The following is a 26,082-nucleotide window of genomic DNA, read 5'->3' on the forward strand; positions in this document are numbered from 1 at the left end:
GGATAGACCCGCAGGCAGCGGGGCAGATCCGGCGCAGCTGCAGGAACCCTGGAGGCAGGAAGCCCGGCAAGGAGGGGGCTGACCCGCCTCCAGGTCCAGAGGCGGGCGGAGGCCTCAGAAACGGACTCCTCCCACGCATGAGAAGGACAGGGTAGCCGCGAACCTGCAGGTGAACGGAAGCATGCAGGAGCTCAAAGGCCCAGAGGCAGGAGCCTCCCTCCGGGCTGGGATGTGCCCCCAGCCAGGCAGGGACCACAGCAACAGAAGCCGGTCCCGTGGCAGGGCCGGGGGAGGGCGCAGGGCTGCTTTACAGGGCGCGATGGCCACACGACTCTGTGGATCCCCAAAAATCACCAAGCTGCACTTTAAATGGCTGGGCGACAGGCGTCGTCTGGTTCCACCTCAAAAGAGCTGGGCCCGAAAAGGCAAGTAACGTATCATCTTGTTTTGGAGAGCAGCCGAGACATGAAGATCATAAATACCTAGAAAAATGGACTAACTTGGAAACTATTAGTGAAGAAAGTAATTAGACATCTGAGTTTGTAACACCGTTCATTCCTCACTTCTGCATTCACAGCAAACATTTACTGAACACGCACGTAGAAACCGGAAGCAAAAACAAACACACCCCGCACCGGCTCACCGTCTGCTCAGAGAGTAAGCGGGTGCGCACACAAACTTTGTTTCCTCAAAGAAATGGGTTTTCAGTCATTTTCACAGGATTTCCCTCTGATAACATACCAGTCGGTATTCACCAACATATTACTATAGTCAAGAAAGTGAATCAAGACATGTCAATAAATACATACGTTCACAGCAGAGCATTTTATAAGCAAAAATTTGGAGAAAACATAAATGTCAACTGAGTTTCAGGTAAAGGGTGGTACTTGCCACGGGTCAGAATTCTGTGCCTTCATTAAAATGATGTTGGAACCTGGACAATGTTGAAGATGCTCACATCCTGTTAAGTGGTGAGAGCCCACCATATATTGTGACTGTATATAAACAAACTGAAGTACGTTTTTATGTGAAAAAGGCCAAATAAAATAGTAACAGTGATAAAGGATTGAATGATAGAGATGGAGTTATAAGGGATTTCTCATTTTCTCCCTTGTACTTTTCACAGAAAGTTTACTCATTTTCTACAATGAGCATGTTTTACATACAAAAAAGAGTTTTGTAAATGTTTGCTCCTTTTCCCAAACAGAAACTACATGATAGTGAAGATTCATCAACCAAGGCATGAATTGAAGATGACTGAGAAAATGCAATAAAGCATCTACTAGGAGCTACGAATGCTGTCCTCTGCAGTCCTGTCCAGTCCCCTGTCCTTGTGGCCGTGAGCGTGCTAGGATCCCAGGATACGTGACTCCAGAGGGTCCAGTTCCCCAGCCAGGCCATCATGCTGCCTAACTTAAACAATGATCAGAAATAGAACCAAATATTCAGATGTGCAGAAACAAAATGATACAAATAGTAAAAGGGAGTGAGACACACGTAATGATGGGAATGCAGGTGAGAAATACACATGCAGAGATTAATCAAGAAGGAAGCACACAGAGAGCTGTCTGTCCCGCTATACTGAGCATTCCCTTGGTGGTGTGAAGAGAGAACCGGTTCTGTGAAGAGCTCCAGCACCAGGCAGCGTCTGCTGTGAGCTCTCCAGGTCCCCAGCCCTGCATTCCAAAGCTCTCCAGTGTGCAGACATGGTCGGTGTTTCATTTCAGCATTCCTGAAACATTCCAGATCATTACTGTTCCTTCAGTGCCTAAAGTAGTGACAATTGGTTTGTTTACTATGGGCCACATGTGTCCTGGCATTGACTCATTTAATTATGAAAACAGGCACTGAAGTCGGCTCAGCTATTATTCCCATTTATAGGCGAGGAAAATGGGCCCAGAGAAGTGAGTGGCCTGGTCAGGATATAAAGATGTGTAAGTAATGGGCCAGAATTTGCACTCTCAGGGCGCTGTTTTGAACAGAGTGGTCAATGTTATTTCAGACTGAAAACAGTCGTCTTAAACAGACCATATTTGTTGTCCTTTGTTGTAATATTAGTAGATGTACCAGGTTAGAAGCCTGCTTAGTTATATTCGATTTCAGAAAGGCTTTTGATTAAGTCTGCTTTGACATCTCCCAAGCAAAATGGGAAACGTGTGTGGCCAGAACAGTCTAGATGGGAGGTAGATTGTGGCTGGCAAATGGTATGGCCCACAGCAAGCTGACTGTTAGCGTGGCTCCAGAGGCGGGCTGAGGAGGCCCGGGGCCCTCGCATGCACTCCCTTCCCGGAGGACACCGACTGCGTGGCCTACCAGTTTCCCAGTGGCTCAGAGTGAGGAAGGGGCTGATACATTGCATGCTAGGATTAAGGTTCTGTTACATCTGACAGGCTCAGCAAAAAACATTAGTAAAAACTAATGAAATGAAAGTTCATAGGCACACATTGTGACCTACTGCATCTAGCTCTTACAGAACCGAATCACTGACAATCATGGATGCAGAAAAATGAAGAACCACACATATGGGCCAGGAGGACTGGAGACTTGACTGAAAATGTGGCAGTGCTGGAAAAGGCTGGCGAACCCTTTGGCTGGATCGACAGAGGTATAGTGCTTCGTCCTCTCCGCACAGTCACAGCAATCCAGGGACTCGGCACAAAGTGCAGGGTCTTCGAGAGGGAGCCCCAGTGGGGCTGGGTCGGGAGGTTTCCACCTAAGAACGGTGACAGATGTGGAGTGTTCAGTCCAGACATCACACATACCCTCCACATCTGTGCCCTCTTAAGTAAGGCTGCCAGCTGCAGGGCGCTCATGCTGAGCGTTCCCTGAGTTCTCTTGTTTCTGTTTTCAGCCAGTGTTTCTAGGGTTATAGGTGCTTGGCCTAGTTCTTTCTGCCTCTCACAACTAAAGATGTCCGTGGAGCGCACACCTGTCTGGAAAGGCGGATTCTGCTCGGCCTCAGGAAGACTGCCCACAGAGCTGTCCAAGCCCCAGAAGCCCCGGGGTGTCATCACTGCGGTCAGCGTGGGCTTCAGGGATGGGGTGGCTGGGCCACTCCTGCTCTGGGACTCAGTGAGTGTTTCTATGGAGAAAACGACCTTATCAAGGTCTCCATTCAGGCTGGTGTCGGGAATGGGGCGGGGGGGCTTTTCCTTCTTGTAACTGCAAATGTTGCAACACCCCCTCGCCAGAGGCTGGGAGCGAGTAACCCGAACTCCATTGCACAGACGTATGTGTCCGCCCCATATGGCAGGCCTTCTTGGTGTCAGGCTAGTGCCTCCAGACCCCACTAGCATCCTACCCCAGGGCACTCGGGCGCCCACGCCGAGCACCCCTACCCCGTTCTGCCCCTTTACTAGAGGATTGCTTTGGGGGCTGGTTATGATGGGTAGGAGGGGGTCTATGCCTCTGGAGCCGCCACGGGTGTGTGTGCGCGCGCGCGCGCGTCTCTCGCGGTGGTGGGTGCGGTGTGCACAACAGGGTTCGCGCCTTGCGCGCCCCCCACCGAAAGTCCGCTCTCAGTGGACCCGTCCTGGGCTCCGAGCTCGGCCAGGGAGGCGCGCTCAGGGGTCCGGTCGCCCCCGGGACCCGCGGCCGGGCGCGAGGGGGCGCAGCGCCACCGCAGCCGGGCCGATCGCGGGGCGGGCCGGGGGCGGGGCGCGGGGCGGGGCCGGACTCCGCGGGCCGCGGGCTCCAGAGACGCCGCTCCGCCCCTAGGAGGTCGCCGGCCGGCCAGCGGAGCCCGAGCGGCAGCCCGCGGAGTCCGGTCCGAGGTAAAGTTGTGCGCGGTGGGACCGGGGGTCTGCGCCGGCGGCCGCGGGGCCAGGGGCGCGGGGTGTGCACGCAGGGCTGCGGACAGGAGCGGCGACCGGACGCAGCCGAAACTCCCTAGGAGGGTCCCGGGGTCGCGCGGGGACAGGGTGTGCGGGGCAGAGGTCTGCACCGGAGACGCCCGGGCCTGCGTGGGCACGGGGCGGGGGTCCGCACCGCAAGGTCCCGGGGCAGGAACGGGGCTGGGCGGCCGCAGGAGGCCAACCCGAGGGGCCGGAGCGACGACAGGTCCCGAAGCGGCGGTGGCCCGGCGCGCGGTTTCTTCGCGCTGCGCGGCGCGGTGGTGGCCAAGCAGCCCGTGGGGCTTCGGCGGCGCCCTGGCGGCCCTGGGCCCGCGGATCCGCAGGAGCGGTGCAGGGCGCCCCCCACCCCGGGCTCCCAGGCGGGTGGGCGGCCGCGTGCGCCGCGGGGAGCCCGGGTGCTGCCGCCGCCCCGTCTGTCCGCGCCGGGTGGTAGCAAGCGAGGGGCGCGGGGGCCGCCATCCGGAGCCCGATTCCCGAAACCTGCGCGACCTGCGCCCGACCCGGCGCTCGTGCCCCTTCCTGCCCCCGTCCGGTGGGATGAACGCCGCCCCCAGCACACGGGCGTGCACACGCACCCCGCACACGCCCGCGCCCCTCAGAGGCGCACGGCCGCCGCTCCAACCTTCTCTGGCCCTGGCGCGCGCCAGGGGACCTGAATCCGGAGAGGGGGCCCCCCGCGGGCAGCCGCGAATTCTGCAAACTTGTCTCCTGGACCCTCGCACCCTCCCTGCCCGAGCCGGGGTGGCCCCGGGGCGAGGAGGGCAGCTGCTGAGGAGGCCCTGGGCCTTGAGCTGAGGGCACCGGTGTCCCGCAGGGCCACCTGGGCTCTCCCCGTGCCCCTAACGCTACCACAAGCCCCTGGGAACCCCGCAGCCTCTGTGAACCTGCGCGTTTGAGCTCCAGCTGTTTTGGGGTGCTGGGTGGAGCCCCCTCCCTGCCCGCCTCTTCCCAGCAGGTTCAGTTTCTGGGTTCTTGGAGAAGGGCCGCAGTCACGGGCTGTGATTCCCTTTGTCACTCCTTGTCACCTTGTCTGCATCCCCAGCCCAGAGCTCTCCTTGGGCTTGGATAGTCTCCTCTTGGCCCTTGGAATTCCAGAAAGTCCTCCTGGTCCCTCTGCGCTTCCCTTCCCCTCTTCCTCCGTTGCAAAGGTGCCCCTTTCCTGATATACGTCCTCAAAGGCCTACGTTTGGCACAAATGGCTATTGCGAAATGGATTTTGACTGTTGGTGCATCTGGGAATGACGGGCCTGGGAGGAGCTGCAAGCGGTCTGGCGGGTCCACTCCGGCCCTGCTCAGGACAGCCGCTGGAAGGGAGGTCGGCGGGGCGGACCCCCGGGCTCCTCACGTCTACAGGGCAGTGCACGCCGACTAAGGATGAGAAGTCATTTCACTGGGAAAACCGGGACGGCGCCCACAAACACAGCCTGGCTGAAGCAGAAGAGAAGCTATGTGTCCCTCGCCCCGGTCTCTGGGATTGTGCAGGGGGACAGTCGCCTCAGGCTGCACCTCATTAATAATCCCTAGTCAGTCAACGGGGTGAGATTGCTCTGAGTTCTCTTAAATTGCGTGTGGGGGTGGGGGGGCATTGTGGCACATTTTGGGAATGAGTCCCCATGGCTATGGGCCCTGGTGTGTGCCGGCCACACGCATACCAGGGATTATACAGCAGTGCCAAGAAAAGACTCTTCTGTGTCTCAACAGGGGACAGGTTATGGAAACAACTCTGAGATTCTTTCCAAGGCCAGTGCCAACTGGTCCTGATCCCTTTCCTCTTACAATTTACATATTCCACTTTGTGAAAGTTTTTTTTATACCTTGAGATTTCCATAATTTAAGAAAACACTGTGTTTTTGTAGGCCTGGGAAGAAGAGGGAAGCGCATCCTTTGCTGGCAGAGCGGGAGGCTGTGTGGCTTTCTTTTCCACGCCTGGCACAGAGTCCTGCGCATGCCAGATGCTCAGAAAATATGTGGTGGTTGATTAATTGTTTGAGTTATAATTAAGAGTTTCTATTCAGTGTATGCCTGGGAGCTGCATTATCATAATTACAGGTGTATGTCCCATAATCGATAGAGTGTGTAGAACACATAGGTTCGTAGGAATGGCAAAATGCTGGCTTTTGCCCTGGCGAGAGCAGGTGGGGAGGATTTGGCAGCTCAGGTCAGGGTGCAGGCTCCCCCGCCCCTCGGCTCTGGCCACTCTCCTGGAAGAGGCGCCTCTTGTTCAGGCACCAGGCGGGCAGGACCAGCTGAGGGGTGTTGGCGTGGGTGGTGATGCAGCTTCTGCAGCGAGTGTGGATGTGTGGGGGTGGCGTGAAGGGAGCAGATGGGCGACCAGGACATGTGGGGGCTGGGGTGCCCAAAGAGCGGGAGGGCGCAGGAGCTGAAAGATGAGGAAGGTGGGCTTTTCCCCATGAGACACATCCGGGGGCCCAAGAAACTCACTCCTGTGTGTCTGAGCAGCTACACGCCGGGTGCTGATGGGCAATTTCATGGGGCTGAAGTCTGGGAGCTCCCACTGCCGCTGGGCCTCACAGACTGAAAGGGGCGTCATCAGGCAGCCACCGTGGTGGAGGGGACACAGTGCACTGAGGGGAGTGGGCACCAGCTGCCGTCCCGCCGCACCAGGACGAACCAGCGGCCCAGCCTCTTGTCGACAAGCTGGTCAGGCTGCACCCAGCCTCCTGACGACTGCCCTGCTCTTCAGGGTGTGAGAGGCACCCAGGGCATTCAAGGAGATCAGCCACGTCTCTTCCGAGTCCACCGTCTCAGGCCCTCAGATGGAGCCCTGGGCTCTCTCCTGAGGGGAACAGATGCCACCATGGCCTGAGGCCAGCTCCTTTTTACCCAGCAGGTTTGTCTATGAGAACAAGCCTGAGTCAGTCCCCTCTGTGAGGGCCAGCTGGGCCAGATGTCACGTGGGGGTGGTCGCTGGGGTCCACCGGTCAGAGCTTCCGAGAGGACCTCATAAACACTCAGGTTCAGGGGACAGGGCCAGTCAGACCGACCAGCAGCTGCTCGCTGGGAGCTTTGTGTTCCAACGCACCCTGAGAACAAATGGGTGCACATTCCCGCAAGGGCAGATGCCCGTGTCCTGTGCCTCGTCTGCTCATCTTCCTGGTTCCTCCCACGCCAGGCGAGAATGCTAGACCGAGCGAAATCTTGGCTGGCTGACTTTCAGAGGAGAGACTTGTAGTCTGAAGGAGGAGTCCGGGTGCACTCACTCCAAAAGAAAATACCCAGTGTTTGGGGCCTTGAGTGTGTGTTTAGAGAAAGACTAGTTGACATGTAATGCATGCATAGTACAGAAGACCTTTATGCTGCTTAAGTCAGTGAAGATAAGACTGACAGAAGATTCATGGAGCAGAACTGCAGGCACCCACTCAGGCAAAGGGCCCCCGACTCCCCGCCCTGCTCCGAGGGGCCCAGGCAGCCTCTCCCCTGGCCTCAGCCTCCCCTGCCCCCCAGGCCCTCTTGCTTTGTCCCTTATGCGGGCCCTGGCCCACCTCCTACAGGCCTTGGTGAGCAGGGCCGACAAGTGCAGGTGGTAGCGGGAGCCCTGGATGGCAGCTCCAGAATTTGCCCACCTTCCTGGATATTTTTTTTTTGTATATAATAGTCTTTAATAATTTTTTTTTTGAGAGGGCATCTCTCATATTTATTGATCAAATGGTTGTTAACAACAATAAAATTCTGTATAGGGGACTCAATGCACAATCATTAATCCACCCCCAGCCTAATTCTCAACAGTCTCCAATCTTCTGAAGCATAACGAACAAGTTCGTACATGGTGAACAGTACAAGGGCCGTCATCACAGAAACTTTCGGTTTTGATCTCGCATTATGAACTATAAACAATCAGGTCAAATATGAATATTCGTTTGATTTGTATACTTGATTTATATGTGAATCCCACATTTCTCCCTTATATTTATTATTATTATTATGTTTAATAAAATGCTGAAGTGGTAGGTAGATGCAAGATAAAGGTAGAAAACATAGTTTAGTGCTGTAAGAGAGCAAATGTAGATGATCAGGTGTGTGCCTGTAGACTATGTGCTAATCCAAGCTAGACAAGGGCAACAAAACATCCATGGATGCAGAAGATTTCTCTCAAAACACCTTCCTGGATATTTTTAACCCTCTCAGATATTTAAATGATGGAGTGTAAATATTAGATTAGATTTGGGTAGTGCTGGGTACGTGAAAGTCAAAGGCTAGAATTATGGGGCCCAGCAGAGCCTCAGCAACCCTCGGGCTAATCTGAACACAGCCAGTTTTTACCAGATTCTAGCAGGACTTCACTAATGGACTAGCTCTGCTGGGAGAGGCCGTGTGGCTGTGCGGCTCCCTCCTCAGTCCTCGGCCCCAGCAGGACTCGAACGCTGTGGGTGGGTGGAGGGTCTGCCTCTAGTCGCGTGGTTTCCAGTGGCCCCCTCTCCCCTCACCGTGTATCCATCCTCATGTGCAGTGAAGCCAGGGCACCCGATGGTTTCCTGACTTCCTCTCAGAAGCTCACTGCGTCATGGGAGCGTCAGTTTGGTGGGTTGGGGTGGGGCTGGCAAGCCAAGTTCTCCGCACAAGCCCCAGGTGATTCTTGTCATCGGAAAGAGTGGAAGTTCTGGTTTGTGGGCTGCGAGTGGCATCTTTGCAGAGAGGCAGAGAACCCTGCCTCCTGCTCTGTGAAGGTTCCAGCATTTCACTGCAGTGGGCATCGCCCATGTGTTCTGGCTCACAGCAGAAAATGCATCTCTTACTGTGGGTTCAAAGTAAGGGGGAGACCCTGCCTAAACCACGTATGTCCAGAGGCACCCATGTCTCCTTTTCTCCAGGGCATTATGCGCACCCATTTGTTCTCAGGGTGCGTTGGAACGCAAACCTCCCAGTGACCAGCTGCTGGTCGGTCTGACTGGCCCTGTCCCCTGAGGGCTGAACCAGAGTGTTTAAAAGGCCCTCTTGGAAGCTCTGACCGGGGGACCCCAGTGACCACCCCCACGTGACATCTGGTCCAGCTGGCCCTCACAGAGGTGACCGACTCCGGCTTGCTCTCACAGACAAACCTGCTGGGTAAAAAGGAGCTGGCCTCAGGCCATGGTGGCATCTGTCCCCCTCAGGAGAGAGCCCAGGGCTCCATCTGAGGGCCTGAGACCGTGGACTCGGAAGAGACGTGGCTGATCTCCTTTAATGCCCATCTCTTGGTTAGGTTTAGCAGTTTCTAGAAACACTTAGGGCAGCTCAGAGGAGCAGCAGGACAGCTTGCCCAGGCTGTGGTGGACCCGGGCCCCTGCCCTGCTCAGCAGGCACCTGGTGGGCTCCCCCATCCAGGCGTGCTCCCCCTGTGTGGGGTGGGAGCAGGCTGCCCCTCTTGTGGCCAGAGGGTTTCCGATCGTCTCCCTGAACATACAGCAGCCAACCCATGGCTGGTAGCAGCCAGGAAGAGGCTCCCTCCCTGCTGCCTTTCGTTTCCTTTTTCAGTCGGGGAGACGGCTCTGTGTGTAAACTGACAGGGAAACAAGTGCATGACAAGTTGAGTGGCAGCATCTTATTTAACGTCACAGCAGAGTCAATGCAGTGGAGTGGAATGTCAGTCAAGTAAACTGCGTCAAAGACAGATGCCTAGATAGGCCATTCGGTGGGCGTGCGGGGCCGCTGGCAGGTGGAGCCCTGTCCTCGCGGGCGGCGACGCAGCTTCCAGGCCCTCAGCCGGTTCTCAGTCACTCCAAGATCATGACAGTTTCCAACTGTGAACAAGTGTCCTTGATTTATTTTTCTACAAAAAGAAAAAGCCATCTTTTAGATGAGGAAGATATATATCATCAGCTTCTTGAACACTCGCCCAATTAGAAAAATGCTTCTTCTTGCAGGAATGCAGTAGCGGAGCTGGTGGGCAGTGCTGAGGGTGAGCTGGTTGGCTTTTGCTCTCGGGCAATTGTGACACGTTTTCCCAAGAACTTGCCGTGCTGGTGGGGCTCACAGAGGTCTGGGCTTCCGTGGCATGTCCGTCCTTCCTCAGGACACACGGGTCCTGTGGCCTGACACGTCCTGGTCTCCGGAGGGCACCTGGCACCGAGGTCTGAGGCAGAGCTGTGCTCACACAGGCAGCCGGGGAGGGAGGCCACACGTGGGTCTTATGGGGCCAAAGGCAGGGCCCTTTCCAGGCAGGGCTGGGCCAGGTCTGGGCTGATGCACTTTTATATGAACTGTGAGGGGCTCATCTCACACCAAAGGGAATGACAGCGAAAGGAAGCTAGCATGGCCCAGGGACAGATAGGAAGGTAATTTGTCATGTTTACAGATACATGCACCTCAGAAGTATGTTACTGCTTTTCCCTCATTATAAAAGAAGTGCATTTTTATCATGGAAAGCTTAGGAATGCAGATTAAAGAAAAATATAAGTCTAACAAAGCCTTGTGTAATTTCACTCTCCAGAGGTTAGGGCTCTGAATTTATCAGAGCTGCGAGTGGCAGCTTCCGTGTTTATGTACGGAATTTCCCACACATTCACACATCCATACACCCTCACATAAATATCGGGGTCATTTTATGTCTTTGCATTTTCAGTTGTTACATGGAGTATTTGTGGTGTGGATTTGTGAAATCTGTTTATGTTTCCATCTGCTGTTGGCCATATGGGTTTCTAATTTTTCAATATTCTAAATATCACTGATAAACATCTTAATAGATGAATCTTTGAAAAAGTAGGTGTGATCACGCAAGGCATTGGATACAGATGCCAAACTTCCTGTGCACCCACCTCATACTGTGTATCGGCACTTAAATCTCTTTTTAAATTCCCAAAGTAAATGGCTTTTTGTTGTAAAGGTGATACCTGGTTGTTGTTAAACACTCATGCAGGCAGAAGGTGAACAGGCTGTGCACTGCTCTCTGGCTGGTTGCTTGTTGCACGTGTGCATGTGTGGACCTGTCCCGGGAGGTATCCTGTGTCCATGTGTGTTTTCGGAGGCTGTGGCTGCCAGGACTGTCCTGTTTGTCTCCTGGGTCAGCCAGGCTTCTTCTTGCCTTCTTCTGATGCCTGTTTCTCTGGGGCATCTTGTTTGTCCAGCTTTGCCACGTGCCTCTTCCCGGACCGCCGTTTGTCCCCATGATGCACAAGTGCTCAGCCGCCCTCCCCGGGCCTGACCTGCAGCGCTGCTGTGTCCGTGGTGGAGGGCCCGCGTCAGTTAAGTCAGCAGACATCTGAATGTTTAGAGTGAGCTGGGTTCTGTGCTAAGAATTAGAAAATACATCTTGACCCTCTAAAATCTCAAGTCCAGCTGTGGGGGAGGAGGAGCTACACACAGATGTAGATAGATGCACACACACAGATACATACACACATGTACACATACATATACAAACACGCACACACTTACACACGTTTGTGTCTACACATACATACAGTCACATATTTATGCGCAAACAGCTGGTGGGCAAGGGTAACCCCAGGAAAATACCAGGCAGTGTCCAATGAGCAGACGCTCGCCCAGCCTGGTGAAACCCCCAAGATGGGCAGTGGGTTGGACCTGGCAAGGTCTGAGCCAGGCAAACTGTGTGCTGACGTCTTGTTCACTTGCATCTTTGATGTCTGTACAATGGAGAATGTAGGTAACCTGAAAAGCCACACAGGGAGACCAGGACTGAGGGGTGTGAGTCTGTCCTCCAGGATACACGCCTGCCCCGAGGGCTTGGGCTCCATCTACCAAGACAAAGGTGATATTTCTGAGTTGGCCCCTTCCACCCTGCATGGAGGCAGTTCTGCTCACTGAGGTGCAGGGTCCTGTGCCAGGCTGGCCTTTCGCTGCCTTGTCAGTGGGATCTGGCCTGCCAGGCTTTGCATGGTCTCCTGGGGATCCCCTAAAACATGTCTGCTGGCCGGTGGCATGACCCTGTTATTGCTCAGGGTCCCTTTGTAAAGGGAATTATTCTGGGGTCCTTCATATGCACCATCTGACTCCAGTCCAGAATCCTCTCAAATGTGGGCACGCGTCCCTGCCAAGAGGGGGCTGCAGACATAGGCCCTGGCAGCCCCTTGTGGTGCCTTCCCTCACTGGAGGAGACCCCGCACTCTGCCATCTGTGCCAGACTCTCCTGCCAGCTGTGGTGGTGACTGTGACCAGAAACAAGGACTCAGCCTCCCCAGGCAAGTGGCGGCCAAGTTTGTCACGAGAAAACAGGTTCTTCCCTCCTTTTCAAAGGCGTCAGTTTTTGAAAATGGGCTTTGGTTCAAGGCCAGAGTTGGGAATTGATACGTGGGAGTTTTGTGCCATTTTCTTTCCTTTCATCCTCCCCTTGGGGCTGGACTGAGTAGCTGGGGTCCCAGGCTTCCACCAGGGCTACCCTCCGTCTTTTTTAATGTGTAAATATTAGAATTAGACCCAAACCTGGGTCCATCTGGAACTCCCAGGATTTATGAGTTGGAAAGAGCTCTGGGAAGACTGTCCCAGCCCTTATTTTAAAGACGGGGGGCTGACGCAGAGCCAGCTTTCATCTGCACCTTGCGTCCATGCCAGAAGACAGACAGACTGTGGGCAGGTGGTTCTTTCTGTTTTCCCCAGAGGGCCACAGACGGGGAGCATTCTGTAAGGACTGTATGCCCTGGGGGCCTTGCCTCTCTTTCCGTGAGATGCCTCCAGGACTTTCTGGGCACCTCCATTTGCCCAGTATTGTCCCCTGAATGGCCTCTTGCCCAGGTGTCTGTGTCCTCTCCAAGGGAGCATTACTAGGCAGCCAAGCCTTACAGCCGCCCTGCACACGTCACACACCGAGGCTCACTCCTTCTTGGCTGAGGTCAAGTGCATTCCTGAGGTCAAGGAATTATACAGCATAATTCCTGTGAAAGTCCCACTGCCTTTTTGCAGAAGTGACCAAGGTGACCCTAAAATTCATATGGAATCACAAAGGACCCAGATAAGCCAAAAAAATCTTGAAAAAGAACAAACGTAGAGTACTCACACTCACTACGCATTAAACTTAGTACAAAGCTACAATAATCAAAGTGGTTTGGACTAAGGGGAGACAAGTAATCAATGGACTGGAAGCCAGTATGAGCCAAGATCATTCCATGGGGAGGAAGAGTCTCTCCAACAGATGGTGCCGGGACAACTGGGTTCAACATGCAAAGTGATGAATGTCCATAATGTCCACAATACAGTAAAAAAAAAATACTCATCAGCTAAGAATTAGGAAAATCAAAAGCTGACTGAAAAAGATCAACAAGTACCAAGATGAATTGATGTTGGAATCATCTGACTAGTACTTCAAAGTAGCTTTCATAAAAGTACTTCACCAAGCAATTGTGAGTTTTCCAGAAACAAACACAAGAATAGAAAATCCCAGCAAAGGAATAGAAGGATTTTTTTTTTTAAAGAAGGAAATGAAATTATGATTGGAACTGAAACACACAGTAACTGATTTAAATTTTACTGCATTGGGTCAATAGAGATGACAAAGGATAAAATCAGTGAACTTGAGATACAGCACAATTGCCGGATCTCAACAACAGAGAAAAAAGAAGAGAAGAAAAAATGGACAGAATCCGAGACCCGTGTGATAATAATAAAAGCATCAACATTTGTGTCATCAAATCTCAGAAGAGAAAGAGGATGGGGCTGAAGAGTATTTAAAGAAAGAATGCTTGAGAACTCCCCAAATTTGGTAAAAGACATAAACCTACAGATTCAAGAGACAGAGCAGAAAGACAATAGGAAAACCTCTAAATGCTTAGAAATAAGATAACACACTTTAAAATAATCCATACATCAAATAGGGAGTTTCAAAGAAAGTTTTTTAAATTTATTAAACTGAAAGAGTGGAAACACAGCAGATCAAAATACCTGGGATGCAGCCGAAGGAAAGGTCTCAAATCAGTACTATAACTTACAAAACTGAGTAATTCTTTTAAAACTCCCGAGAAAGAAATCTCCAGACCCAGGTGGTTCCACTGGAAAACCAAACATTCAAAGAAGAATTAATTCTAAACATTCGGCAAAAAGTAGGAAACTCTTAACTCACTTTATCAAGTTAGCATTACGTGGAGACCACATAAAACAAGGAAAGCACACAAAAAAAGAAAACTACAGGTCAATATCTTTCAAGAACCTAGACTCAAAATCCTAAACAAACTATTAGCATATGAAATCTAGCTGGTGTATTAAGTTGCTGGACCAAGTGGCATTTAATTAAACAAGGATGGTTCAACATTCAAAAATCAGTCGGCACAATCCGTCATATCAACAGAAGAGTATCAACAGAATATCAACAGAACGGTCACATCAGTTGATGCAGAAAAAGCATTTGAGAGAATCCAACATCCACCTACAGTAAAAACTCAGAAAACTAGAAATAGATCCTCAACTTGATAAAAAGCATCTATAAAAAATCTGCGACCAACATCATACTTAATGGTGAGAGAATAAATTTTTTCCCCTAAAACCAGGAACAAGGCAAGGCTGTTCACTCTCCCTATTGCTATTCAGTGTAGAGCTGGAAGTTAAATAAATCAATAAAAGGAAATGAAAGGCCTGTCCCTGTTTGCAGATGCTATTGTTATCTATAAGAAATTGCAAGGAATGTACTGCAAAACTTCCTATTACCAATAAGTGAGTTCAGCAAGGTTGTAAGGTAAAATATTAAAACACAAAATAACTCATATTTCTGTATACTAGCAATTAACATGTGAAACCAATTAAAAGCACAAGACCGTCAAGACCATTATAGTCACTCCAAAGAATATTAAATACCTAGGTACAAATGATACAAAATATCTACAGAGTCCATATGCTGCAAAATACAAAATGCTGGTGAAAGATGTAAGAGAATGGAACCTAAACCAATGGAAAGACCTACTGTGTTCATGGATCGGAAGACTCTGTATAGTTCAGTTGTCTGTTAAACTATGGGTTTAATACAATTCCTATAAAATCTCAACAAGAATTTTGTGAATATAGACAGCTTATTCTAAAATTCATATGGAAAAGCACAGACTCTAACACAGTCTCTGAAGCTCTAAAAACAATCTTGAAGAAGAATAAAGTGGAAGGAATCACTCTACCCAGTATTAGTGTTCCCTGTAGAGCTCCAGTAATCAGGGCAGTGTGATGGCAGCAGAGGACAGACAGATGCATGGAGTCACGGAGCAGAAATGCACGACCCAATAGTAGCCCCGCACAGTGCGAACCGCGATTTCCAACAAATTTGATGCTAGTTCAAGATAGAAGAAGCACAGCCTTTTCAACAAATGGCAGTTGAGCGACTGGCCATCCATAGGGGGAAAAAAAGAACCTCATCCTAAACCTCATGCCTTATAATAAATTAACTCAAAGTGGATCACAGACCTAAATGTAGAATGTAAAACTATAAGACTTTTAAGAAAACAAGAGAAAGTCATTTGGATCTAGGGTTAGACAAAAAGTTCTTAGACTTGACACCAAAAGCTTTTTACGATCCATAAGAGGTAAACTTGATAAATTGGACCTCATCAAAATAAAAAATTGCTCTTCAAAAGAACATGAAAGGAAAAGCTACAGTGTAGGAGAAAATATCTGCAAGTCACACATGCAATGAGGCACCAGAATCTAATGCCTAACAAATTCTCAAAACTCAATAGCAACCCCTCAAAAGCGCCACAGAATACATAATTAAAGGAGCAAAATATGGAAACAGATATTTCATTGAACTCATGGTAAATGAGCACATAAAAAGATGTTTGATGTCATTAGTCACTAAGGAAATGCAAATTAAAGCCACAAAGATATACCATGATGCATTAAAATGACTAAAAGGAAAAGCATAACCCAAATTCTGACAGAGATACAGAGAAACGACCTCTCGTACATTGCTGGTGGGAATGTAGAATGGTACAGTCACACTGAAGAATAAATAGTTTGGCAGTTTCTTATGCAGTCAGTCATGCACCTACAATGTGACCCAGCAATTGCACTTATCCTAGAGAAATGACAACTTCTGTTCACACAAAAGCTTGTGTATAACTTTTTATAGCAGTTCTGTTTGCAATAGTCAAAAACAGGACACAGTTTTTGAGGGAATGGTGAACTGTGGTCCCTCCTTAGACAAAAGCACTACTTTACATGAAAATGCATGTACCTGACCTCCCCAACAATTTGGATGAGTTTCTAGGGAATTGTGCCACACAAAATAAGCTAATTTCTAAATAATCATTCTGTATGATTCCACTTACATTCTAAATGACTTCCAGGGATTATAGGCATGGAGAACGAATTAGTGGTGACCAGGGTTTAAGGAAGGGGTGGGAGAGGAGCAAGTGCCAGGAGGAACCTGGCAGTGACAGATGCTCCGGGTCTGGACTGTGTCAGCATCGGCATCCTGGCTGGGAGATTGGGCTGCAGGTTTGTGAGTCCTGCAAGATGTTATTGTTGGGAGAACATGGGATCTCTGTGTTATTTCTCCAACTGCATGTGAATCTACAAATATGTCAAAGTAAGCTTAATTTTTTAAATGCATATTTCATAGAAAAGTTCTGGACAAATAAATCACCCTAAAGGTCACTGGTGAGGAATGGATTTGGTGTCAGGGTTGGTAAAGGTGGACATGCACCCCTTACTCTACATGCTTCTGCATTTGTTACAGTGAAAATATATTTATAAATCGGTGACATAATTTAAAATATATTTAATTGAGCAAAAGGCAGGCTTCTCAGAGAAAGCAACTGCAGTATGCAAAAGCATGCTCTTTGCAGTATTTGTGAATAAACAGCATCTACTGTGAATTGGCATTAAAATTTTGTCCAGTGATGGAGATGTTGGCATCATGGCCCGTCCTTGGGGCATTATGCCCCGCGTTCATCGACGTGCATACAGGCCACGTAAATGAGCAGGGAGGTGCCGGGTGACAGGTTCTGGTGCAAAGAAGATCCAGTGATGTGTTTCCACTGGATTCCCAGAGTCAGTGAAATAACAAGTTTCACAAACACGTGGGCACAACCACCCTCCTTGTCCACCGTCCTGTCCACCAACACAGCACAGACCCTAAACTCCTCCTCAAGTCTTGCTAACCCTTTCTGTTGTACTTTCAAGTTCTCAAGGGGAGGAAGAAAGTCTGGAATGGAGTCTGAGGAACTTGACTTGACCTCTGCCGGCCGGTGTGTGTGTCCTTCCTCCAAGCACACAGAACTGTCCCACTGTCCCCCTCCCACTCTGCCCTTGCCCCCTGGCCACACCCACCCCGGCCACGACCCTCCATGGCGCCTGCTGCGGCCGCTGTCCCACCAGTGTGTGATTCTAGCCGACCTTGCAAACATGCAAGAAAGACCAGAATTCATGCGCTGTCTGCAGTGATAGAATTAAAGTATTTTTATTCTATTTTATTGTATGGTCCAATTTTCCATTTTCCCATGGGTTAGTTTTGTAATTGGAATATTATGTTTTATGAAGATGGACGTCTGAGTCTCATTTAGGCAAATCAATGAAGAAAAAGAAACATCAAAACATAGCTTCTGTGGCTTCGAAGAACCCGGGGGCGCGCCTGTCCCTGGTGGGAAGCCTGCCGCGCTCCCCTGGCCGACCTCCGTGGGCCTGTCGGCTCAGCAGGAACCTGTGGTGCTCCGCAGAAAGGACAGGGCACGCGTGACGGCTCGAGGGTGTAGGTGGCGCCTCGGTGGTGACACTGCCCCTTCTGGCTGACGTGACCCACTTGTCTGGTCGAAGCGGCAGATTCTATGGGGCAGGCTGAGCAGGGGGCTTGGGCCGGACGACGAGGGATGGGCTTCCAGGGGTGGGGACGGGGACTCGGCCAGGAGCCCTGGCCTCAGTCTCAAGGCCAGGCGCCACTGCTCTTCCCAGAAGGCTCCTCATCAGTGGCTCAGGGGCCCCGCAGCCTGCCGGGTCCTGCATGACTCCCTCCAAGGTGGCAGACTTGAGAGTTCATGGAGCAGCAATGGCCATGAGGACACTGAGCCCCATCTGCCAGGGGTGGGGGGCCTGCCAGGCTCCTCTGCCCCTTCTCCCCAAACTGACACTTGGTCTATCATGGGCAGATGAGGCAGTGTGGGGTTGGGGTGCTTGAGTTACTCCATGTCACTGTTTCCCCCCATTTCAGATCGGATCAAACGGCTGTTAATACACATGCAAAGGGTATGGCTGTACGCGCTTAGCTGTCAGGGAGCTCAGAGGGAGGCCTGCTACTCTAAGGCTGGGCCCCTCTGCCCACCGTGGCCTCATTGCTGCCATGCACGCAGCACGAGTCCACCCGGTGCCATGCTGGGCATGTGGTCCACTCGGTGTCTGCTCTGATGGGGCTGCATCAGGGTCCCACAGTCTGGGTATCACCCTGGTCATAAGCTGCCCTGGTGGTTGCTCTGTGGGGTTTGAACGAGCTCCACTGACAGATGGGCTTGGCTCACTCAGGACCTGGTCACACAGCTGCCATGCCAGCACTAGAGGCCGTCGTCTACCACGTAAACATAGCATTTGCATTTTAGCCGTTTTAATCGTGCTGCTCAGTGCCATCAACACATTCTCCACGCTCTGCGACCACTGCCACTATTTCCAAAATTCCTCCATCACTCCAACAGAAACCTGTGCCCACTAAGCCTTACCCCCACCCCTGTCCCCCAGCCCCTGGTAACTTCTCGTCTTTCTGTCTCTGTGAGTTTGCCTTCTGGGCATTTCACAGGTCCCCTCAAGTCTGGCTTATCTTACTGAGCATGTCTTCAGGGTCCGCCCACATTGCAGCATGTGTCAGGGCTTCTTTTCTCCCTGTGCGGAAAATATCCCCTGCACGCCTGGACCACGATCTGTTAATCCGTTCATCTGTGACAGATGCCCCACCTTTGGCCACCGTTAGCAGTGTGCTGTGGACGTCAGCTCACGTGTGTCCATTTGAGTCCCTGCTTTCATTAGTCTGGGTACATACCTAGCAGAGGAATTGCAGGGTCATACTGTAATTCCATGTTCCTTTATTTGAGGACCCATCAAACCGTCCTCACAGTGGCTGCGCACAAGGGCTCCATCTCCTCACAGTCTAGTCCGCATTCTCTGCTGTCTGCCTTTGTGACCACAGCCGGCCCGGCAGGTGTGAAGTGGAATCTCCCTGTGGTCTGGGTATGCGTCTCCCAGCGGCTGATGATGCAGAGCAGAGTTTCATGTGTTCGCTGGACACCCACATGTCTCCAGAAATATCCGTCAAGTCCTTTGCCTGTTTCTCACCTGGGTTGTTTTCCCTTCTTGTTGGTGGGTTGTAGGAACTCCATACATGCTTGATATCAATCTCTTATCAGACAGATCATTTGTGGATATTCTGTCCTCCGTGGGTCCTCTTCTCACTCGGCTGACAGCGTCCTTCCATCCTCCAAGACTTCCATTTTGATCAAGTCCAGTTGTCTGTTTTTCCTTTTAAGACCATCACCAAATCCACTGTCATGAAGATTTGACCCTGTGGATTTTCTAAGTTTTACAGTTTTCGCTCTTAATCTTAGGTCGCTGCTCCACTTTGAGTTGTCTTACATATGGTGTGGCGCTGGGGCTCGGTTCATCCTTCCGCCTCTGGATGCCCGGTTTTCCCGATGCCGTTTGCTGACAGGACTGTCCTGTGCGCCTTGGCTTTACGGGCCTTCCGCTGACGGGCACATCCGTTCACGCCAGGACCTCGTGGGCACTGGACGTCTGGAGTGTGTTCTGAAGCTGGAAGTATGAGACCTCTAAGATTGTTCTTTTCAGGATTCTCTTGGCGGTTCAGAGTCCCTGACATTATGAGTTTTAGGATGGGTCTTTCCGTTTCTGCAGAGAAACACTGTCAGGATTTTGATAGGCCACCCTACAAGTGAACTGAACGTCCCACTAGGTTTTGCTGATGAAATCCCAGCCCTAATGTCTGAGCGAGGGGTGTGCAGGCTTCAGTAATCTTGACAAATTCAGATTCAAGGCACTTTTCATTCTAGTGCCCCAGGGTTTAAGCAGAAAGTCAGATTTTAAAAAACTTTTTATTTGAACTACTTTAGGCTTACCAAAAAGCTTCAGAATTAGCAAAGAATTTTCCCACATCCCTCCGCCGGCTCTCCCGTGTTTTAACACAGCCATCCACATAGAATGAACATGGGCCCTATGTGCCGGGGTGAAGGCCCTGCCCAGACGTCCCCGGTGTCCCCTCCGGTCTGTGCTGAGGACTCTGCTCAGGACCTGCACACACTGGTCTGTGTCCCCCTCGGCCTCCTGCCGCCTCTGATGGGTCACCGGTTTTTCTTGCTTCTCTAGATGTTGACACTGTGGAAGAATGTTGTTCCCAGCCTGTGGGGAATTTACAGTTTCTCGCAGCTGTCAGGCTGTCTCCTGTCCTCCCACGCCTTCCGGGCCGAACATGGCGCTGTTTTTCACTCCCTTTGGGTCTGGTTTATTTTATTTTAGAATGTGAGGGGAATGTGGAAACCACCATGGTTTGGAGAGTTGTGGCGGAAGGGACCCCAGGGAGTCACCGGCCCCCATGAGGCCCCATCCTGCCCCTCTCTTCCCACCTGCCCCCCTCTCCCCCACCTGCCCTGCAGTGTCCAGGTCGTCCTGCACCATCAGACAGACCCCGTGCGTTCGCCCCAAAGTGTGGCGCACTCTCAGTTCCCTGTGTTCCCACCGACGGCACACACGTTGCCCCCCCGTATGGGTCTCCCTGCTCTCAGGCCTCCACTGAGGCCCCCTTGCGACCTGCCTGTCCCCAGGCCCTCCTCCCCAGGCACGGGGGTTGCTCCGGGTGGGTGGTCACCAGCAGCCCTGTGTGTGGAGCCCGGGCACGCCCACCTTGCGTCTCCAAGGGTCTGGCCCGGCTTCCTCCCAGCAGCCAGCACTGTGTTGTTGGGAGACTCGTGGATGGAAAACCTCTCGGTGTTATTTTATTTGCACCTCTCTGGTTATGAGTATGCTTGAATATTTTTCCATAAAGTTGAGGGCCATTTTCATCTCTTTTTTGTTCATTGCTGTCATTTCCCCCCATTTTTCTTTTTCTTTTTCCAATTTATATATATTCAATTAAAAAAAACTTTCTTTTCATATTCATATTAGAACTCTGTTAAATATAGCTCTTGACATACAAAAATAGCTTTTACCCCCCATTTTTCTATGGGAGTTTTGGTCCTTTGTCCCTAGAATTTTAAGAATTCTTTACATACTAGTTTTTCTCCTCATAGTTTCTCTTTTTCAGACTATTCCTGGCTATTCTTGCATGTTTGAATTTTAGTATTACTGTGTCTAACTCCATAAAATAGTTTTCTCTGTTTTTTACTGGAATTGAATTGAATTTACAAATTAACTTCAGGAGAAAAACATCTTTAAAATGTTGAGTCGTCCTGTCCAAGAACTGGCAACTTCTGTCCCTTTGTTCAATTCTACTTTTGTGTTTCTGGAGTGTTTTAAATTTTCCTCGTAAAAGTGTACACACTCCTAGTGAAATTTATTCCTGTGTGTTTTATCTTTTTGCTGCTTTTGTAAATGGACTTTTCAATCATCATGTCCTCTTTCTTGTCTGCTTATGGGAAAGCTATTGATTTTGTAGCTTGATACTTTACTGAATTCTTTTATTCAATAAATAAAAGTTTTATAATTTGATTCTCTGGGATTTTCCAAGTATATTATCATCTCATCTGCAGATAGAGATGGTTTGACTTCTGTGCCTTCTCTATGCCTCTAACTGATTTTTCTCACCTAATTTCATTAGTTAATATCTTTGGTATAATGCTGAATATTATTGGCAATAGTGGGTGTCTTTGCCTTGTCCCTGACCTTAGTGGAAATGCCGCTAGTATTTCTCTGCTAAATAAGAGATTGACTTTTGGACTTAATATGATAGTTTACTTTGTTAATAAAATATCCCTAAAATTCTTGAGTACTGATCAACGGCTTTCTTGTCACCTCTGGAGATAATCATATGATTTTTTTTACCCCTTCAATTTATTCTGTGGTGTGTGATATTAGTGAATTTCCTATTGTTGAACCTAGTTTGCTTTCCTGGAATAAATTACACTTGTCATATTTTTTTTCTTAAAGAGGAATTGGATTCTGTATATTAATACTTTGTTTAGAATTTTTGCATTGATATCCATGAATGATACTGGTCTGTAGTTTCCTTTCTTCGTACTGATTGTATTTGGCTTAAATAGCAGCGTTTACTTGCTTCACAAAAGGGATTCAGAAGCTTCCCCCTTTCCAGGGCTCCGACCTATCCAGCATCATGACTGTCTGGTCTTCACAAAGGCTGGGAGAGTTCCTGGGCCTCCGTCTGGGTTTGGTGCTTTTTGTGGGGTAGCTCTTCTCACCTTTTCTCTGTTTAGGTTTCTAACTCTAATGGCATCTGTTTTGGTAGAGTCTGTTTCCCAAGGAGATTATCTACTCCATCTAGGTTTCAGGCTTATTTGCACAGAAGACTTAAAAGTGTCTCATGATTTTTTAGATGCCTTCTGTTTCAAAAGTTAAATTTCTTGAATGTAATCATGTGGTTTTAAAAAAGAAAAAAACAGGAGGGAGGGTGGAGTAATGAGAAGAGGAAGAAAGTCAGCCAGTCTGTTGGGGTCCTGAGCTGGGCGATGGGCATGTGGGCGTGCACACAGGTCAGACGCACACCCACTGCACGCTGACATCTGCGTTTTATGTACATACCTTGATGTGAAAAATGTTATTTTAAAGTAAAAAAGAAAAAATAAATTTGAATGACTAGAAAATATCCTCCACCCAGAATTATTGTTTTCAAAGCAACACATGACAGAGTAAAATCCACCCTCGGTTTTCACAGAATAAGCTGATGCAGAGACGGGGAAATGCTTCCTCTGTACTCTGCGTGTTGGCTGGAGAGCAGCCACCTGGGGAGCTGGGTCGGCATCTGGGCACCACAGGCAGGTCCTCTGCACACTCAGCGCCCACACGGCTAAACGTGAGGGTCCATCTGTCTCAAGGCCATTCACAAGAGTGATTTCCCCCAAAATTGGAATAGCTCTATTCCTTTTTCTAGTTGCTAAAATTACTTGTGTCTTTTAAAAAAAAAAGCAAGAGAGAAAAACCTAACAAAGCAAGTGGAAATTACCTAAGATCCCACACTAACACCTATGAACTGTCAACCTGTTGGTCACACTCCTTCCAGAAGCTTCTTTATGGGTCCACCCCAAAGGCCAAGTCACAGGGTCTGTAGGTTCAGCTGCGTGTCATGGGCATCCTTCTCGGACTTGTGGAGGATGCCTGTCTTGAGGGGAGGTTGTAGGCTTGTGCATGAGTCCTCAGGAGGTGAGGACTTGCCCTAGGCAGAAGGTGGTGGTGGGCGCGGCCTAGGCACAGGACTGTCGGTGTCCCAGGGCCTGTGGTCAGGCTGAGGGCATGGGGCCCTCGCAGCAGCGCCACTTCAGATGGACCCAGACTCGGGTTTGCACCGCGCCTGGCTACCCTGTCATCTGGAAAAGTTCACTTGTGGGCACTACAATCTGCCTCAGAGGTGCGGGAATCATTAATCACATGTGTAAAATTGGTTTGAAAAAGAAAATACCAATTAGGAATTGTCATGACTAAAAGTAACAATTTGTTATCTAGAAAATGTGCTCTTCCTGTTCAGGTGACTGATGCGGGGCAGTGAGGAAGCCGGCCCGCTCACTGGGGTTGGGGTGGGGGCCTCATCGGTCCCTCCGGGACTTCACCTGCTTCTTGACCTCACCAGCAATGCAGGTTCAGGCCTCCTTCCGGGACCAGGAGCCAGAGCGGGGAGCCTGTGTCCACGCTGTCCGCCGGGCCCACTTGCCACACCAACTCACGCATGAGGGCCGAGGCTGGAGGGAACCACTGGAATCATCATTTCAGGCCGCATCCCTGTTGTTTCCCTGGCACTTTCAGTAGCCTTTCAAAACCACCTGCCCCAGGCGGTGTCCAGGCCCAGGTGACTCAGGACTCAGGCCCCACCAGAAGGCAGGGACGCGGTGCCTCAGGATCGTGGTTCTCAAACCTCTCAGTCTTGAGAATATAGGCTGTCAGACAGTTTTTCTTACATGTGCTGTGGGGATCCCCCCAGCACCAAGTCAGACACTCATGGAGGCAGAAGCAGCCCCCCAAGGGCACCCCTGTCTCCAAGAGCCCATCAGAAACCGGAGAGCTCAGGACGGGTTTGGGAAGCGCTGGAGAGAAGACAGAACCGCTGGTGGTGGGCGCGGCCCTGGCACAGGACTACCAAAGGCCTACCGCCCCACCCCGGCCGCTGCCACCCCCAGCACTAGAGTGTGGTGGACGGCAGGGGTCTTTCTTCTCTGGCTCCAAAAGCAAGATACTGACACAAATGCCTACTTCAGAGAAAAACTGGATCTGACAGTCCATTAGCATTCAAATGGGCCAGTTATAACCCTCTCACCTACTGAGACGATGAGGAATTACAACTGTACTGGAACATAATCCTTCCTAAAAATCTTGAGCACACAGACTGAGATGCAGCAGGGGACCTGGCCGACCCTAACGGGGCTCAGTGCACACACGGGGTCAGCCGGATGAAGGGCCGAGGGAGGGTGAGCAGGGGCTTGATTGACAGTGACTCCAAGGCCTCTGCTCCCCCAGCTCTGTGGACACACAAGGCAGCTGGTTCATGCAGTTGGGGAGACACAGTCTGGGCTCCCAGACTTGTCATGCCCAAGCAGGTGTTGCTCAGAGATGTCCAGGAGGAAGTCAGAAGCAAACTGGCCCACCCGAGAGTCGGGGAGCTGGAGGAGCCCACAAGGGACAGGACAGGGTTCCAGAAAGATCGCCCAAGAAGCCAGGTGCAGTTAGGATGGGAAAGCTCACTGGGGGCAGGTGAGGGGAGGGCTTGGGGTATGGTGGAAACCCCCGTTCAGGAGACATGGATCAGAGGAAGTCAAGAAGCAGGCGTGCTGGGCAATCGAGAGCTGGGTGTGCCTGCTTATGGGCTGATTCGAAGGGGCTCACGGGGCTTGGAAAGGAGGCAGAGAGAATGCATTCTGGAGGCTTCAGGAGGGGTTAGAACACAGGTCACAGCCCGGCCTCGGGAAAGGGTCCTTTCTCCCTGAACCAGAAAACATGTTCAGGGGCCCGGAAGACCAGCGCTTGTGTTAGCACTGGGTGGTAGTTCTCATGGAGGACAGTGCGTGTCAGATTTGCTGCAGGAGACAGAGGAGACAAGAAGGGACAGATTCTGAAAAGCTGTTATGTTCTCATTTGTCTTGTCCAAACCATGCACTTAGCACTTCTGTGCATTTTGTAGATGGAATGAGAATGTTTGGGGAAAATGTAGAATACCCGTCATGATGTAATTTAATCAGAATTGGATAAATAACTAATGTTTCCCCTGATATAGTCCTTAACATGGGATCTGTGGGTCTGTGGGGCCATTTTCAGTTTTCGGATTTCAGAAGGCCCAGGAAACCTCAGATTGAGCCAGAATAATATACGGTCAAGTATATTTGTGAGGAGAGGAATCCTGCTTAACAATTCTCTGAGAAGTTCACGACGCAGCCAAGTCCAAGAGGCTGTGCCCCAAAGGCGTGTGGTTTGCAGGACATGAGAACCCCTGACGGGGGTCTTAGGAGGTGGCACCTTTTGAGAAGGGCCAAGGTGATGGGCCTCACACTGGAACCGACAGAGGAAAAGAATGGTGCCTCCTAACTGGCTCGGAGGAGACTGGATATTGTCATTTTCAATTAAACCATCCATTCAGAGAACTGTCACATAAGATACCTGGAAAAACATTGATAAATAAAGGAAGGAAGGTGGCCCTGGGGAAAGGCCCTGCATGCTGGGTCTCTGTGACCCCAGGACGGGCTGGCCAGCACAGGAAAAGTCGCCCTGGGGTGCCAGCAAAGCACCCTTGGGTCCCCCAGCCCTGCGTCTGGTCCGCCAGCCCCCTTACCTTGTCCTGAGTGTCCCCACGTGGCATTGCTACAGGGGTAGCAGACGACAGTCTTGGAGCAAACCTGGGGGGGTTTGTTCTCAGGATCCCAGACGGAGGCTGCACAGCTGACCTAGGGTGCTGCGGTTCTGCACCCCAGGTAGATCGGTGTCACCAACTCCCATCCCTCCCCGGCCCCTCACCTGCCCTGGGCCCCCCCACATACGCCTGCACAGGCCCCCCTCACCTGCCCTGAGTCCCCCACACCCCTGCATGGGCTCTTCTTGTCCGCTCCTATCTGGTATTTTTTGAAATTACATCTGAAAGAGGCTTAGACATCATTCCATCATTTTATTCGATCTCCTGTTTTACCAACTGGACCTGAGGGATCAAGTACCTGGCCCAGGTGCA

General features: G+C 50.7%; 1 protein-coding gene across 2 annotated transcripts in view; it reads left to right on the plus strand.

Moving 5' to 3' along the window:
* Positions 1-3,667: 3,667 nt before the first annotated feature.
* KCNG2 (potassium voltage-gated channel modifier subfamily G member 2) overlaps positions 3,668-26,082 on the plus strand; it is a 45,308-nt gene continuing 22,893 nt past the window's right edge. The window contains exon 1 of one of the 2 annotated variants that reach the window (XM_037007441.2): positions 3,668-3,773. The gene's annotated coding sequence lies outside the window, so the exon portion shown is untranslated. The remainder of the gene's footprint in view (positions 3,774-26,082) is intronic. The other variant, XM_037007442.2, reaches the window with a different exon arrangement.

The sequence above is a fragment of the Manis javanica genome, chromosome 9, assembly GCF_040802235.1.
Source record: "Manis javanica isolate MJ-LG chromosome 9, MJ_LKY, whole genome shotgun sequence".
Lineage (NCBI taxonomy): Eukaryota > Metazoa > Chordata > Mammalia > Pholidota > Manidae > Manis > Manis javanica.